Raw genomic sequence first — 18,836 nt, forward strand, 5'->3', positions numbered from 1 at the left:
GTCAGTCTGGTCATAGGAGCTGCAATCTTAGAGAAGTCCTGAACGAACATCCTGTAGTAACCTGCCAAACCCAAGAAGCTCTTGATCTCTGTCACTGTAGTGGGTCTAGGCCAGTTAGCTACAGCTTCCGCTTTCTTGGGGTCCCCCTCTATTCCGTTTTCTGACACAACATGCCCCAAGAATGAAATGCTCCTCAGCCAGAATTCACACTTGGAGAACTTGGCATACAAGCCATGTTCCCTCAAGGTCTGCAGAACTAACCTTAGATGATGGGCATGCTCCTCTGCATTCCTGGAATACACTAAGATATCATCTATGAAGACAATAACAAAGTGATCCAGGTATTGACTAAACACTCTGTTCATGAGATCCATGAATGCTGCAGGGACATTGGTTAACCCGAACGGCATCACAAGGAACTCATAGTGCCCATATCTGGTCCTGAATGCTGTCTTCGGCACATCCTCTTCTCTTATCCTCAGCTGATGGTACCCGAATCTCAGATCTATTTTGGAGAAACAACCCGCTCCTGCTAGCTAGTCGAATAGATCGTCGATCCTCGGCAACGGGTACTTATTCTTGGTAGTGACCTTGTTCAACTGCCTGTAGTCGATACAAAGTCTGAGGGATCCATCCTTCTTTCTCACAAACAGCACTGGAGCAACCCAAGGTGAGGTACTCGGTCGGATGAAGCCCTTATCTACCAACTCTTGCAACTGCTCTTTAAGCTCCTTCAATTCTGCTGGTGCCATCCTGTAGGGAGGGATATAGATCGGTCTAGTTCCTGGCATTAACTCAATTTCGATCTCTATCTCCCTAGCAGGTGGTAAACCTGGCAGTTTGTCTAGGAAAACATCTAAGAACTCACTGACCACGGGCACTGAGGCGGGCCCTCTGACATGACTATCCAGCTCTCTCACATGAGCTAGAAAACCCTGACAACCCCTCCTGAGTAGCCTACGATCCTGTAGGGCTGATATCAAACCTCTAGGTGTACCCCTCCTGTCTTCTCTAAAGACAACCTCTAACCCATCCTGACAACTGAACCTGACTACCTTGTCTCTACAGTCCAAGGTAGCACCATGGGTAGATAGCCAATCCATCCCTAGAATGACGTCAAAATCTGTCAAATCTAGAACCACAAGGTCGGCTGAAAGGCATCTCCCCTCAACAAAAATTGGACTACACTAGCAGACTGACTCTGCCACTGATGGGTCACACTTGGGTCCACTGACCCAAAGGGGACACTCTAACCCAGAGACTATCAAACCCAACCTCTCGACGGCCCTCGGAGCAATGAAAGAATGAGATGCACCAGGGTCCAATAAGGCATAAACATCTGAACATCCAATGATGAGATTACCTGACACCACGGTGTTAGATGTGTTTGCCTCCTGCTGAGTCATCGTGAATATCCATGCTGAAGTTGATGGACCCTCACCCCTGAAACCCGCTGAAGAAGAGGCTGCCCCTCTCCCTCTGCCTCTGCCACTAGCCTGAGTCGCGGCTGGAGCTACTGGCTGAGCCACACTACCAGAAGCTGTCTGCTGAGACTGTACCACAAAAGCTGCTCTAGGACACTCCCGTACCATGTGTCCCTCCTGCCCACATCTGAAGCAGGCTGTCGTCCCAAACCGACGTACTCCTTTGTGCGGCTTCCCACACTTCATACATGCTGCATTATCTGCACCTGAGCTAGAGCCACTTCCTAATCCCAGACCTGACTTGATCTTGCTCCAGAACTTGTTCTTCTTGGACTTGATCGGACCGCTAACATACATCCTGTATACCTGTTTAATCCCATACATGATCAACAATTACATAAAAATTTAAAACTTTCTCATTTATTCATTCATTCGTTCATTCATTCATTCCTTCACCAAGCTTAACATGTGCATGCACAAATCATAACATAAAACCTCTCACTGGAATCCTCATCAAATACTCCAATGGGGTGACATATCATACATTAAGCTTGGTTTACAGTAATCATCATTAAACATTTAAGATCATGTACTAAAAAGGGATTAACAACATACTATGGTCAAGCACAACTCTAACTTCCATAAGCATCATTACATTTCATTTCTATACTATATTTTTACATTACATCATATTCATGTCCACATCTAGATATTACATACAACATGACTCTACTCTTGCTGACATCTTGGTCTACCCTGTACCTGCAAACCTGGGGGTTAAGGGAGAGGGGTGAGCTACAAAGCTCAGTGAGCAGAATAAATAAACATTCAATTTAAATTTCATGCTTTCATGAAATACACATCACAAACAAATCACATCAAGGATGGACTTATCACCAATAGTCCTCTACATAGTCCAATCGTGCCAGGGGCGTAGAATGGGCCTCACTGGTCTTTCTCTTAACATAACATAACATAGCATAACATTCCATAGTGCCAGGGGCATAGAATGGGCCTCACTGGCTATCCATACCGTATCATCATTATACCATAACATACGAGGACTAAAGGGTCATTCAACATCCATCCACATCATCATCAAGTTATGCAATGCAACATATTCGTGAATTCTAATACAAACAACCTAGTATATCTCATGGCATACGTGATGCATGTATCATGCTCAGAATTTATTCATTTTCTTTGAAACATAAAGAGTTATTCCACTCACCTCTGGCTGAAGCTCTAGTGACTCTGAAGCAGCTATCTCACTACTGAGGTCCTTAGTTCCTCGGGTCCGAACCTACACAGGTGGACTCAAATGAGGTACCAAACAACGACTAACATAACTCTAAACAACTCCCAAAAAACCCCTCAAAACATCTTAGAACAACCATAGAAATCATGCAAAGGAAGGCTGAACAGGGCACTTTCGGCGGCAGGTTCGGCGGCCGAAAGTCCCTCCAGAGCCGAAACTCAGCCACTTTCGGCGGCACCTTTGGCGGCCGAAAGTGGGTTCCAGAGCCGAAACTCATGCATGTTCGGCGACACCTTCGACGGCCGAAACTCCCTTCCAGAGCCGAAAGTCCACTTTCGGGGGCAGGGTTTGGCAGCCAAAAGTTGGCCTCCACAGGCAGGTTCGGTGGCCGAAAGTCCCTTCGGCTGCCGAACCTGAGTTCTCCCAAAGGGGCAGAAACTCAGCTCCAACATGCACAAATGCCTCCCAAACTTCCAAACATGCATCCAACACTCTCAAATCATGCATACACACATACATCAACACATAGGGGTCTCAAACTAACCTAAACCCCAACAACAACACAAAATAAGCAACTCAGCAACCTACATTGTCCAAAACTCACATAAAAACCTAACAATATTCAACTAACCTAAACATGCATTTCTACCCCATGAATCCTCTTAAAACTTGTTTAAAACATAGAATGAGCTCAAGATCGACACTTACCTCTTGAAGATCGAGAGAGAGTGTGACCTAACTTGGAGATTTGGGGAGGATGGGTTCCTGAGGTCTCCAAGCTTCACAACTTCAATCTAAGCTCGAAATCTTCAAAAACCAAGTGAAAACTCATAAGAAAATCATGAAGATTCGAAGGAAGAAGCTCAAAATCGATGAGGGACAGCAGAGAACTCACCTTGGCCGAAAACGGGGAGAAAAGCTCACCCGTTCGGACATGGTGACCCCTTTATAGGTGGCTGGCCAGGCCACTTTCGGGGGCCTAACGTGCCTCCGCATGCATGCCATGTTCGGCGGCCGAACATAAGGTTCGGCGGCCGAACCTGGACTTCCCTCTCTCATGCCTACGGGGGCCTAAAGCACTCCCGAAATGCATGCATGTTCGGCAGCCGAACCTGGGTCTTCCTCCAAGGTTATTTTCATACAAAACTCATTTCCTTCCTTGCTTAAAACCATAAAATACATTAAAACATCTCATAAAAACATGCTTTTACCCTTCTAGAGGTTTTCGACATCCGAGACTCCACCGGACGGTAGGAATCCCGACACCGGAGTCTAGCCGGGTATTACAGCTTTCGGAGGCAAGTTCGATAGCCAAAGGCTGGCCTCCACAGGCAGGTTCGGCGGCCGAAAGTCCCTTTGGCTGCCGAACCTGAGTTCTTCCAAAGGGCAGAACTCAGCCTCCAACATGCACATTTGCCTCCCAAAACATTCAATCATGCATTTACCTATTCTACAACAAGCAACTCAAGCCAACAAACATATAGGGGTCCCAAACTATCCTAAACCCCAACTACAACACATCAAACATATATAAACAACCCACATTGCTCAAAAACTCAACATTAACCCATAAACTCAAAAATAACCTAACCATGCATTTCTACCACACAAATCTTCATAAAACTTACTTAAAACATAAAAGGAGTTAAAGATCTACTCTTACCTCTTGAAGATCGAGAGGAGAGGCGATCTAACTCAGAGATGGGAGAGATCTCGCTCCTTTGGTCTCCAAGCTCCAAAACTTGCTCTTTTTGCTCAAATATCTTCAAACCAAGATAAAACTTGTTAAAACTTAAAGGATTTGACGAAAATCATAAAAAACAACCATGGGAGAGCATGGACTCACTGTTGGCCGAAAATGGGGAGAAAACTCACCTGTTTCGGCCATAGAGCCCTTATATAGGGGCTGGCCAGACCACCCTTCAGCAGCCTAAAGTGCTTCCAAAACTCATGCAAGTTCGGCGGCCAAACCTGAATCACTTTTGGAAGCCTAACTTGCCCCCCTAAACTATCCCATGCTCGGCGGCCGAACCTGGAAATGCCTCCTTGGTCATTTTCATTCAAAACTCAATTTCCTTCCTACTTAAAATCATAAAATACATTAAAACATTTTATAAAAATATTATCTTACCCCTTCTAGAGGTTTTCGACATCCGAGATTCCACCGGACGGTAGGAATTGTGATACCGGTGTCTAGTCGGGTATTACACTTATTACCACTTAAGCTCTTACTCAAGACACCTATTTTGAATCATTGCAGTGAAGAATATATGCATGAAGATTACTCACCTTCTTTCCTTATTTCTCTTTACTTACCATGGCTAGGATTTGTTTTACTCAAGAGAGAGATTATACATGCACTTGTTCCTGTTCAGTTAAGACTTTTTCTAGCTTTCAGAGTGATTTGCACTTACCTTGAAGTACTATATTCAGCCTTTTGTACTTAAGTTTTGCTTGAAAAATTCACCAAACTTTTGACGTGAAGGTATATATTGGTGATACCCACCCCCAGTTACTCAGTTGGTCACCTATTCAAGTGGCTACTAGCTCTGTTCATAGTCTTTCAACCATTGGAATAGTTTTCAATTTGTGCTCATGAAGTCTAAGCCTTTGCTGAATTTCTTATATCAATGCATTGGGCAAATCAACACCAATTGCTAAATCATGTCTTGTTAAGTTCATTCACACAAATTTCAATTCATTCTCTCTAATGAGTGTCATCAATACATTTTTTACCATGGCAAGTTCAAAGATTCAATTCAAAGGCAATTCCCAAACATGAATATAACTCACTCCAATTGATTCAACATAAGTTTAAAGAGTCATCACATCAATGGGGTCATGGAAAGAAAAGCTCATTCAACATAGTTCATAAGTTTGAGTAGAGCAAATAAAAAAGAAGAGGATTGTGGTTGTGTGTTATTGAAAGCATAAACTAAAAACAAACTGAAAGAAAAATCACATGAACTGAAACAAAAGGGAAAATCGCAAATCTGAAAGGAAAATCTGAAAGAAAAATTGCAATTCTGAAAAAAAAATTTTTGCAGAACTGAAAGGAAAAGAAAAAGAAGAAGAAGAAGAAAAAAGAAGAAAGAAGAAAGAGAAGAAGATTCAGAGATATACACCCCCACACCTAAATCATGCATTGTCCTCAATGTATAAGAAAATAAAAGAGCAAAGGGAACTGAGTACTCCCCTGGGGTGTGGTGTGCATGGTGTGATAACTAGGCTGAATGAGTGACAAACAGATGTTCGTCTGGGAAGTCTTCCTTGACTGGACATGGCGCAGAGCTAGATGGAAGCCGGCTCAAATGATCAGCTATTAGATTCTCTTTTCCTTTCTTGTCCCTTATTTCCAGATCGAATTCTTATAACAACAAAATCTACCAAATGAGTCTCGGTTTTGCTTCCTTTTTCTTGATCAGATATCGCAAGGCTGCATGGTCAGAATATATGATGACTTTAGTCCCCAGGAGGTATGGTCTGAACTTTTCTAAGGCAAATACAACAGCCAAGAGCTCCTTCTCTGTTGTTGAGTAGTTGCTTTGGGCAGCATCTAATGTGCGAGATGCATAATGGATCACATGGGGTGAGTTTCCCACACGTTGCCCCAAGACTTCTCCCACTGCATAGTTCCTTGCATCCACTGCATAGTTCCTTGCATCACACATGACTTCAAAGGGCAAGTTCCAGTCAAGTGCCTGAATGATTGGGGTAGTCACAAGTAATTCCTTAATCAGATCAAAAGCTTTTTTGCAACCTGCAGTGGGATTTACATAATGGCTGTGTGATTTTAGAGAAATCTTTTATGAATCTTCTATAGAATCCTGCATGACCAAGGAAAGAACGGATTTCTTTAACATTTGTAAGATAAGGCAGATTTTTTATTGTGTCTACCTTGGCCTTGTCCACCTCAATTCCTTTAGCTGAAACCACATGCCCTAAAACCATACCTTGATTAACCATAAAATGACATTTTTCATAATTAAGTACAAGATTAGACTCAAGGCATCTCTGTAGGATCTTTTCCAAGTTGGCAAGGCATTCTTCAAAGGAGTTACCATGCACTATGAAGTCATCCATGAACACTTCAATGGTTTTCCCCACATAGTCAGAGAATATGCTCATCATGCATCACTGAAAGGTGGCAGGTCATTGCAAAGTCCAAATGGCATTCTTCTAAATGCAAAAGTGCCAAAAGGGCAAGTGAAGGTGGTCTTCTCTTGGTCCTCTAAAGCCACTGGAATCTAATAAAAACCTGAAAAACCATCAAGACAACAATAATGGGACTTACCTGCAAGCCTTTCCAGCATTTGATCAATGAAATGGTCTTTCCTTGTGGCTGCATTTAGCTTTCTATAGTCCATGCATACTCTCCACCCATTCTAAACTCTAGTGGGAACAAGTTCTCCTTCAGCATTTGGGACAATGGTGATCTCAGTCTTTTTGGGGACTACATATACAGGACTTACCCATTTGCTATTAGAGATTGGGTAGATGATACCTGCATCCAGAAGCTTGGCTATTTCTTTCTTCACTACCTCCATTATAGGTGGATTTAGTCTTCTTTGAGCATCTCTGACTGGTTTGCATTCCTCTTCCATGTGTATTCTATGCATGCATGTGGAAGGGGAGATACCTTTTATGTCATCTATGGTCCATCCTATGGCTCCTTTGTGCTTCCTCAGTACTTTTAGGAGGCTTTTTTCTTCATGTTGGCCCAATTCATTGGACACTATTACTGGTAGTGTCTTGTCAGCTCCCAAGTACATGTATTTCAGATGGCCTAGAAGAGGCTTCAGATCTGATGTAAGCACAACCAACAACACTGATGAGCTAGCATTACCTCAAGGAACAATTACAAGGTTGAGATCCAAGAGGTTGAAGGAAGCACTTCAAGGATTCATAAAGGAATATGTTGAAGCTTTGCAAGTTCATTTTGAAGTTGAAGAATAATCTGGCCATTCCCAGTTAATTAGGCCGAATGTGTTCTTATTGACAGTTCAAACTTTGTATTTATAGTGGGTAGTTATCTAATAGTGGGTAGTTATTTAGTAGTGGGTAGTTATTTAGCAGTTGGTAGTTAACCAGTAGTGGGTAGTTAACCAGTAGTGGGTAGTTAACCAGTAGTGGGTAGTTATCCAGTGGTGGATAGTTAACCAGTAGTGGGTAGTTATCCAGTAGTGGATATTGGCATAGATCATGGATCGATGCAGTGGGTAGTGGCATAGATCATGGGTCCATGCATAGTAGTGGGAAGTGGTAAAGATCATGGGTCTTTATTTAGTTTATATAAAGCATCTCTTTTTCCATATTGTAGACAGATTATCAATTATTCAATACAATTGCTTTATGCGATTCTTCTTTGAGAGCTTAAGGGAGATCTTGGTTCTTGACACTGCATCACGAATAAGGTTCGATACTAACTTGTATGTTTTTTATTCTTGCTATTTTTAAAATCAATCAGTTATAAGTGTTCTTAATTGCATGTTAATTAAGGGTGCTTTAGATTGGGGAATTGTTTTATGAACTAAGTTCTTTTTACTAGAGTATGTGTCGTTTCAGTCTCTAATAGGCTGGGGTTCCGCATCAATTGGTATCAGAGCTAGGCTTAGTAATAATTTCTTAACTATCCTTTATGTCTTTTCTTCAATTTTTCATGATCTTTCCGTTTGGGATATGATGTAAGCACAACCAACAACATTGATGAGCTAGCATTGCCTCAAGGAACAATTACAAGGTTGAGATCCAAGAGGTTGAAGGAAGCACTTCAAGGATTCATAAAGAAATATGTTGAAGCTTTGCAAGTTCATTTTGAAGTTGAAGAACAATCTGGCCATTCCAAGTCAATTAGGCCGAATGTGTTCTTATTGATAGTTCAAACTTTGTATTTATAGTGGGTAGTTATTTAATAGTGGGTAGTTATTTAGTAGTGGGTAGTTATTTAGCAGTTGGTAGTTAACCAGTAGTGGGTAGTTAACCAGTAGTGGTGTCATACCCGGCTAGACTCCAGTATCAGAATTCCTACCGTCCGGTGGAATCTCGGATGTCGGAAACCTCTAGAAGGGTAAAATCATGTTTTCATAAAATGTTTTAATGTATTTTAAGGTTTTAAGTAAGAAAGAAATTCAGTTTTAAATGAAAAAGACCATGGAGGGAAATCCAGGTTCGGCTGCCGAATCTCATGTTCGGCCGCCGAACTTGCATGAGTTTTGGAGTCACTTTCGGCTTCCGTAGGTGGCCTGGCCAGCCACCTATAAAAGGCCCCATGGCCGAAAATGGGCGAGCTTTCTCCCCTATTTTCGGCCAACGGTGAGTCCATGCCCTCCCATGGTTAGTTTCAATGATTTCCTTTAAATCTTTCAAGTTTTGACAAGCCTTCATCTTATTTTTGAAGATTTTTGAGTTAAAAACGGAGTTTTGGAGCTTAGAGATCCAAGGAGCTAGATTTCTCCCATCTCCAAGTTAGGATCGTCTCTCCTCTCGATCTTCAAGAGGTAAGCTTAGATCCTACCTTTCTTGTATGTTTTAAGCAAGTTTTGAGGGGTTATGGGGTAGAAATGCATGTTTAGGTTAATGTTGAGTTTATGGACAATGTGTGTTGTATGAGTTGCTATTTGTGTTTGTGTTGGGGTTTAGGTTAGTTTGAGACCCCTATATGCTTATTTGCTTATGTATGCATGTTGTAGAATAGCTAAATGCATGTTTGAATGGTTTGGGAGGCAAAATGTGCATGAGGAGGCTGAGTTCTGCCCTTTGGAAGAACTCAGGTTCGGCAGCCGAAGGACTTTCGGCCGCCGAACCTGCCTGTGGAGGCAAGCTTTCGGCTGCCAAACACTGCCCCCGAAAGTTGGACTTTCGGCTCTAGAAGGGAGTTTCGGCTGCCGAAGGTGCCACCGAACATGCATGAGTTTCAGCTCTGGAACCACTTTCAGCCGCCGAAGGTGCCGCTGAAAGTGGCTGAGTTTCGGCTCTAGAGGGACTTTCGGCCGCCGAACCTGCCACTGAAAGTGCCCTGTCCAGCCTTCCTTTGCATGTTTTCTATGATTGTTTTAAGGTTTTTTAGGGGGTTTTTGGGGAGTTGTTCAGAGTCATGTTCATGTTTGTTTGGTCCCTCATTTGAGTCCACCTGTGTAGGTTCGGACCCAAGGAACCGAGGACCCCAGCAGTGAGTTAGCTACTTCAGTGTCTTTTCAGAGCTAGCCTAAGGTGAGTAGAATAACTCCTTATGTTTCAAAGGAAATAAATCAATTTTTGAGCATGTTCATGCATCACGTATGCCATGAGATATAATAGGTTGTTTGCATTAGAATTCACGAATATGTTGCATTGCATAATATGATGATGATGTGGATGAGTATTGGATGATCCTTTAGTCCTCGTATGATATGATATGATGATGTTATGGTATGGAAGTCCAGGTCGAGGCCCATTCTACGCCCCTGGCATTATTGGAATGTAATGTTATGCTATGTTATGTTAAGAGAAAGACCAGGTCGAGGCCCATTCTACGCCCCTAGCATTAATGGATATGTAGAGGACTATTGGTGACAAGATCATCCTTGATTCTGATTTGTTTGTGATGTGATGCATTCCATGAGATCATATGTTTTAAATACAATGTTTTATTATTCTGCTCACTGGGCTCTAGTAGCTCACCCCATTCCCTTAATCCCCAGGTCTGCAGGTACGGGATAGACCAGGAAGTCAGCAAGAGTAAAGAAGTCATGTTGTATGTAATAGTTAGATGTGGACATGTATTGTAAAATGTTGTAATGTGGTATTATGTAAAATATTGTGTTGAGAATAGAATTGTAATACCCGGCTAGATCAGGCATCGGAATTCCTACCGTCCGGTGGAATTCAGGGATGGCAGAGATGTCTAGAAGGGTAGAGTGAAGGTTTTCTAAAAGAGTTTTTAAGAGTTTTAGTGTTTTAAGTGTTTGAAAGGTTTTGACTCAAACCGGATTGAGTTTTGAAGAGAAAAGGTTATGGGGACAAAGGCCAGGTTCGGCCGCCGAAGGTAAGTTCAGCTGCCGAAAGTGCCTAATGTTCGGCCCCCGAAGGTTATGTTCGGCCCCCGAAAGTTGCATGGTTTTGCATGCAGTTTCGGCAGCCGAAACTGGGATGGTCGGTTAGCTGTGCACGCTCCTCAGTCCGTGGTTTGGCCAGGTGTTCGCCTCCAAATCACCACAGAGGGTTAGGCCACGTCTCCCATGACTCATCTGCAAACTTTAATCAGCTCATGCAGAGGGTTTGGTTATTTGCAACGGGTTTGAACGTTTTGGAGAAAAAAGAGAGAAAAGAGAGGTTTTGGTGGTTTGAAGGTTGTGAAGGGGATTTGCTGAGTTCAGGTTGTTCCTCTTCTGGTTTCAGGAGGTAAGGGAAGCTTTTATGTTTCTTTTACTAAGTTTTTAACAGCTCCAAAAGTGGTCAAGGGTAGAGATGCCTGAGGTGTATGCTTAGGTTAGTGTTGATGTGTTTATGGAGAAGTTTGATTACATGTTATGTTTGCTGTTTTGTTGGGGTTAATAGGTAGGTTTGGACCCCTTTGAACATATACCAGAGTATATGTGAGCTGAGAGTGCGTGATGCATGTTAGAGAAGAGGAGAGGTTGAAGGAAGGAAGGTGCTGGCAAAGCTGAGTTCATGAAGAACTCAGGTTCGGCAGCCGAAGAGAAGATTCGGCCGCCGAAGGTACTTGAGTTTCGGCTCTGTTCAGGACATTCGGCCGCCGAACCTGCCGCCGAATGTGTTCTGTCCAGCCTTCTTTTGCATGCTTTGTGTGATTGTTTTTAGAGGGTCAGAAGGGATTATGGGGGATTGTTTAAGAGTTGATAAGAGTATGTTTAACACCTCATTCGAGTCCATTTGTGTAGGATTGGACCCGACAGTTCAGGGAGGTCGTCAGGATTAGCAGTTGCAGAGTCAGTCAGGTTTCTGCTTGAGGAGCCGAGGTGAGTAGAACTAAACTTAATGTGTTATCTTAAATACCAGAATGTTTGAGCATAGTTCATGCATCATGGATGCCATGATATATCTTAGGGTGATTGCATTAGAATCACGAATATGGTGCATTGCATTTTCATTGTTTATGAGGATTGGACCAAGGCGACATCAATAGCCCGTCGAGGGAGTTTTGAGGTGATGTCTAATCCAAGATGTGGAATGTTTGGGTTGTGATGCATTTTCATATAAAATGCGTATGAATGAACTGTTTTCAGTGTTTCTACTCACTGGGCTTTATAGCTCATCCCTTTCCCTTAATCCCAGTTTTGCAGGTACAAGGTTAGCTGGGAAGGTTAGAAGCAGCAGGGTATTGGCTACAGTATTGCTTGTGTGTAATAGAGTAATGGACATGATGTAAATTAAAGAGATATTTGTTACCGATGTATAGATGATCAGTTAAGGTGTTTATGGATTAGTATGTGCTTTGCCTATAGTATATTTCATCCCTTGTATATGCATGTATCCTGTTTTCAGTTTCTTGCTGAGAAAGGAGTCAAACCAGGCTTAATACATGTTGTGTTTCGAAAACCCAGTGAATTATAACTGTGAGGGAAGACAGGGTTTAATTCCCTTGACCCAAGACCAGTGCAGAGGGAAGACCAGGTTTGATTCCTGTGACCCATAGAGAGTCCATTAGAGAAGACCAGGTTTGATTCCTGTGACTCTATGGTAGCCAAGGTTAACTTATGATATGCTGACCCTACAGAGTGGGTTCTATGTTTCCAAGCATAGTGCATGGAGGTTACTTGGTAGTGTATCACTGGTTTAGCCCTGAGGGCTATTTCAGATTGAGATGTCTGATGTTTTAAAGGTTAAGTCTGGTAAGTTTTCAGAAAGTGTTTAAACAGCTAGTAGTCAAGTCGGATCACGTATGGGATGTTTGGAGTTCAGGTTAGGCTTGCTACGGGTTCTGGCGGCCTTAAGCCGATCTGGATCCTAGCGCCGAGCAGTTTGGACCATTACAAAGAGGTACTGGTTTTCGGGCTGTTACAGATGGTATCAGAGAATAGGGCCTCTTAAGTACGGTGTGTTGAGCATTTTTGTTCAAGGATTAGAGATATCCCACATCGGAAAGAGGTTGGTTTAGATGTTCTAGGAAGGCAAGCACAATAAGTAAACTCATGTCCACTAGGATAAGAAAGTTAAGTTTTGTTTTGAGGATGATGTGATATGCCATGAATATATGCCTGTGCATAAATATGGTACTGTGTATGCATGTATACAGTTTGTAGGTTCATGTGTTTTCATATGAACTCTATGTGTGTGCTAATGATTGTTTCTTGTGTGTTGTTCTTCAGGAGAGCTAAGATGAGTGATGCTGGTTACCTTGTGGAATCAGATCCGTCTGAAGAGTCTGTTGAGGACATTAGAGAAGGAATAGATCTAGGAAGACTGTCAGGAAACAGGAGAGAGACAGGAGGAGATGTGCAAAGAAAGGATGTAGGTATACAGGTGAATTTGAATGAAGAGGCTTTAGAGGATGCTCAGACCAAGGACTCTAGGAGAGGAGAGAATGAACCCTCCACTTGGAGTACAGCTACCGCGAAAGGAGTGATGTGGGGGAGAACCAGTAAGAAAAAGGTTAGAGGCTTGAGACGGTCAAAGAAAAATAAGAGTCTAGGTTATGATGTTGGTGCAAGTTCTGGTAGAGGCAGAGCAAAATGTTTGAGGTGTGGAAGGTTGCATAAGGGAGTTTGTCTTGTTGGTACGACAGGATGTTACAGGTGTGGACAGGAGGGACATGTGATGTGTGAGTGTCCTTTTACGCCCCAGTTGGTTCAGTCTCAGGGAGCAGATACAGATAGAGCAGCTCAGGCTGATAGGCAAGGAGGAGAGGCTGACACATCTGACACCTCTGTGCCAGGTATGCTCATGATTGAGTGATCTGATATGTGTTTGTATGAACTCTGTAGGATATCAGTTATGCGATAAAAGTAAGTAAGATCGAGCAGAAAAGAATACATAAGAGTAGGAATAAGTTCAGAAAGAGGTTAGAGCCAGTCTGAGATTGGGTGGTAGTTGAGACAGAGAAAAGGGTCAGTCTTTTCTGGAAAGATTCCCGAGGGAAGTTCCATGAGTTTTAGTCTGGATCTTCACCCTGACGTAACAGGAGACTAACACATTGACTACGGCGACGTTAGGTACGTTCGTTTGTAAGTATTCGGATGTGTATGCTGTTTGTGTTGGACCCCAGTGTTTCGCTTTCCTTGTTGTTGTGAGCTGGTGGTAGGATGGGTTTGATGACTTATGGGCTTAGAATGTGTTTCTTGGGTCAGTGGACCTCAGTGTATGATCCATCTGAAGCAGAGTCAGTCAGTTCAGTTTAGAGTTTGTGGTGAGTAGATGCGATCCAGCTGACCTTATGGTTCTAGAGTTGACTGTGTGATGTCATTCTAGGGCGGATTGGCTAGCTACTCATAGTACTACCTGTGTCCACAGAGACAAGGTAGGAGAATTCAGAGGCAAGGGTGGATCAGAGTGTCCTTGAACGGACAGAGTATAGGAGATAGAGTATAGTATAGATGCCTAGAAGTTTGATATCAGTCCCGCAGGCTCATGATTGCTCAGGAAAGGTTATCAGAGGGTTCTAGCTCTGTTGAGCGAGTTTAATAGTTAGGACAGGGAATCAGCCTCAGTACCCAGTGCTAGTGAGCTCTGGATGTTTCTCAGACGAGTTGTCAGGTTTTCCATCTGTTAGGGAGTCAGAGTTTGGAATGAAAATGGTATCTGGACGCAGAACCAATTCTTTCTTTCCTTTTCCTACAGAATGGCACCTGCAGAGAGAGCTAAGAGTTATCAGAATAGTGGCAAGTTTGGGTAGATACGGTTTTATCTGACTTAGTATTTCACCCTGGAATGTTTCCAGTGTTGTTGTGGGAAACGACGGATGATTCTTTAAGATTTGATTGTTACAGATTAGTATTACAGATTGGTATCTGTTGGGAATTAAAGAGTGAGAGTTTCACAAAGAGATGATTTTAGTTAAAAGAGTAAGGATCAGAGTAGTGCAGCGAAAGCTGTGGAGTTCAGAAAAGATTAGGATACTAATTCTGGAGTATGGACTCAGATCAGGAAGTAGAGTTTCAGAAATTCTTTTGGTACAGAGCAGTGTTAGGCTTTGCTTGCATGTTCTTTGTTTGTTTTTAACATTCGAGGACGAATGTTTTTAAAGGGGGGAAGATTGTAATACCCGGCTAGATCAGGCATCGGAATTCCTACCGTCCGGTGGAATTCAGGGATGGCAGAGATGTCTAGAAGGGTAGAGTGAAGGTTTTCTAAAAGAGTTTTTAAGAGTTTTAGTGTTTTAAGTGTTTGAAAGGTTTTGACTCAAACCGGATTGAGTTTTGAAGAGAAAAGGTTATGGGGACAAAGGCCAGGTTCGGCCGCCGAAGGTAAGTTCGGCTGCCGAAAGTGCCTAATGTTCGGCCCCCGAAGGTTATGTTCGGCCCCCGAAAGTTGCATGGTTTTGCATGCAGTTTCGGCAGCCGAAACTGGGATGGTCGGTTAGCTGTGCACGCTCCTCAGTCCGTGGTTTGGCCAGGTGTTCGCCTCCAAATCACCACAGAGGGTTAGGCCACGTCTCCCATGACTCATCTGCAAACTTTAATCAGCTCATGCAGAGGGTTTGGTTATTTGCAACGGGTTTGAACGTTTTGGAGAAAAAAGAGAGAAAAGAGAGGTTTTGGTGGTTTGAAGGTTGTGAAGGGGATTTGCTGAGTTCAGGTTGTTCCTCTTCTGGTTTCAGGAGGTAAGGGAAGCTTTTATGTTTCTTTTACTAAGTTTTTAACAGCTCCAAAAGTGGTCAAGGGTAGAGATGCCTGAGGTGTATGCTTAGGTTAGTGTTGATGTGTTTATGGAGAAGTTTGATTACATGTTATGTTTGCTGTTTTGTTGGGGTTAATAGGTAGGTTTGGACCCCTTTGAACATATACCAGAGTATATGTGAGCTGAGAGTGCGTGATGCATGTTAGAGAAGAGGAGAGGTTGAAGGAAGGAAGGTGCTGGCAAAGCTGAGTTCATGAAGAACTCAGGTTCGGCAGCCGAAGAGAAGATTCGGCCGCCGAAGGTACTTGAGTTTCGGCTCTGTTCAGGACATTCGGCCGCCGAACCTGCCGCCGAATGTGTTCTGTCCAGCCTTCTTTTGCATGCTTTGTGTGATTGTTTTTAGAGGGTCAGAAGGGATTATGGGGGATTGTTTAAGAGTTGATAAGAGTATGTTTAACACCTCATTCGAGTCCATTTGTGTAGGATTGGACCCGACAGTTCAGGGAGGTCGTCAGGATTAGCAGTTGCAGAGTCAGTCAGGTTTCTGCTTGAGGAGCCGAGGTGAGTAGAACTAAACTTAATGTGTTATCTTAAATACCAGAATGTTTGAGCATAGTTCATGCATCATGGATGCCATGATATATCTTAGGGTGATTGCATTAGAATCACGAATATGGTGCATTGCATTTTCATTGTTTATGAGGATTGGACCAAGGCGACATCAATAGCCCGTCGAGGGAGTTTTGAGGTGATGTCTAATCCAAGATGTGGAATGTTTGGGTTGTGATGCATTTTCATATAAAATGCGTATGAATGAACTGTTTTCAGTGTTTCTACTCACTGGGCTTTATAGCTCATCCCTTTCCCTTAATCCCAGTTTTGCAGGTACAAGGTTAGCTGGGAAGGTTAGAAGCAGCAGGGTATTGGCTACAGTATTGCTTGTGTGTAATAGAGTAATGGACATGATGTAAATTAAAGAGATATTTGTTACCGATGTATAGATGATCAGTTAAGGTGTTTATGGATTAGTATGTGCTTTGCCTATAGTATATTTCATCCCTTGTATATGCATGTATCCTGTTTTCAGTTTCTTGCTGAGAAAGGAGTCAAACCAGGCTTAATACATGTTGTGTTTCGAAAACCCAGTGAATTATAACTGTGAGGGAAGACAGGGTTTAATTCCCTTGACCCAAGACCAGTGCAGAGGGAAGACCAGGTTTGATTCCTGTGACCCATAGAGAGTCCATTAGAGAAGACCAGGTTTGATTCCTGTGACTCTATGGTAGCCAAGGTTAACTTATGATATGCTGACCCTACAGAGTGGGTTCTATGTTTCCAAGCATAGTGCATGGAGGTTACTTGGTAGTGTATCACTGGTTTAGCCCTGAGGGCTATTTCAGATTGAGATGTCTGATGTTTTAAAGGTTAAGTCTGGTAAGTTTTTAGAAAGTGTTTAAACAGCTAGTAGTCAAGTCGGATCACGTATGGGATGTTTGGAGTTCAGGTTAGGCTTGCTACGGGTTCTGGCGGCCTTAAGCCGATCTGGATCCTAGCGCCGAGCAGTTTGGGCCATTACAGAGAGGTACTGGTTTCCGGGCTGTTACAAGAATTATGCTTGGCCCTGGTGTATGTTAATCCCTCTTTGGTACATGATCCTTTTTATGAGATGCTTTATTGAGGTTTATGTAAACCAAGCTTAATATATGATATGTTACCCCATTGGAGCATTTGATGAGGGCTCCAGTGTGGGGTTTTATGGTTATGAGTTGTGCATGCACAGGTTAAGCTTGGTGAATGAAAGAAAAATTTTAAATTTTTATGTAAATGATTGATCATGTATGGGATTAAACAGGTATACAGGATGTATGTTAGGCTTGCTACGGGTCCCGGCGACCTTAAGTTGATCTGGATCCTAGTGCCGGTAGCGGTCCGATTTTCGGGTCCTTACAAGTGGGTAGTTATCCAGTAGTGGATAGTTAACCAGTAGTGGGTAGTTATCCAGTAGTGGATAGTGGCATAGATCATGGGTCCATACATAGTAGTGGGAATTGACAAAGATCATGGGTTTTTATTTAGGTTATATAAAGCATCTCTTTTTCCATATTGTAGACAGATTATCAATTATTCAATACAATTGCTTTATGCGATTCTTCTTTGAGAGCTTAAGAGAGATCTTGGTTCTTGACACTGCATCACGAATAAGGTTCGATACTAACTTGTATGTTTCTTATTCTTGTTGTTTTTAAAATCAATCAGTTATAAGTGTTCTTAATTGCATGTTAATTAAGGGTGCTTTAGATTGGGGAATTGTTTTCTGAACTAAGTTCTTTTTACTAGGGTATGTGTTGTTTCAGTCTCTAATAGGCTGGGGTTCCGCGTCAATTGGTATCAGAGCTAGACTTAGTAATAATTTCTTAACTATCCTTTGTGTATTTTCTTCACTTTTTCATGATCTTTCCGTTTGGGATACCTACCAGAGTCGAATACATTGTTTAGTTGCTGTTCAAATCGTATTTTACCCTAAATTCTTGTTTAGGCAGAATTACTATCTTCAGTGGTTTGGTTTGTGCTTTCTGCCCTAATTCGTATGCTCCTGTTCTAACACTCTTAGAATAATATTTCCAGTGTTTTACTTTAGTCCATATAAAAAAAAAATACCAAAAAGAAGAAAAAAAAAAAGAAAAAGAATTTCTGCAATTTGGGTCAATTGTTCAAACTTCATTTTGATATTGATACCTATTGGTACAAATCATATTTCATATACCTTGAACATATTTCAGGGTTTGGGATTCAAAATACATGTTTGGAGTAGGCTTAGGGAAAATTTGGGTAGTATTAGGGAAATTTTGGGTAGTATTTTCACAAAAATAGTTTTACTTAATACTTGCTGTTTTAAGTGTCTTTTTTGTTTGCTTGCTTTGAATTGTTTTTGTTGAGTCAATATTAAGATCAGTTAACCTAGGATTGCATGCTTAGGGATAACTTCGTGTTAAGCACATCCGTCTTGTTAATTTTTGATTCTTAGTTTGTCAATTTGGTGTCTTTCTATTTGTTAGTTCCTTACACTTAGTTTGACAAATTGCACATTGTTGAACATCTAATTACACTTAATACACGAAATTTCACTTTTGTGTGCTAAATCAATCCGTTTGTTCATTTTGGTCAGTTTGCATCTAGTGTTATTTCCTATCTTTTCTTGTTAGGTCTTTCTTTGCTTTCCTTATTATTTGAATCATACAAGCTTGGCTTATTGAGTCTTTACTCTGAAGTGCACTTTTGAGATACCAAGTGAGTGCTTGAAAGTTAAACACGTGAGTTGAGAGAATTGTGAATTTTTCTATAATGTCTGGGCATAATACTGGTGATACTTCTGACCCCAC

The sequence above is a fragment of the Manihot esculenta genome, chromosome 9 (genome assembly GCF_001659605.2).
Source record: "Manihot esculenta cultivar AM560-2 chromosome 9, M.esculenta_v8, whole genome shotgun sequence".
Classification (NCBI taxonomy): domain Eukaryota; kingdom Viridiplantae; phylum Streptophyta; class Magnoliopsida; order Malpighiales; family Euphorbiaceae; genus Manihot; species Manihot esculenta.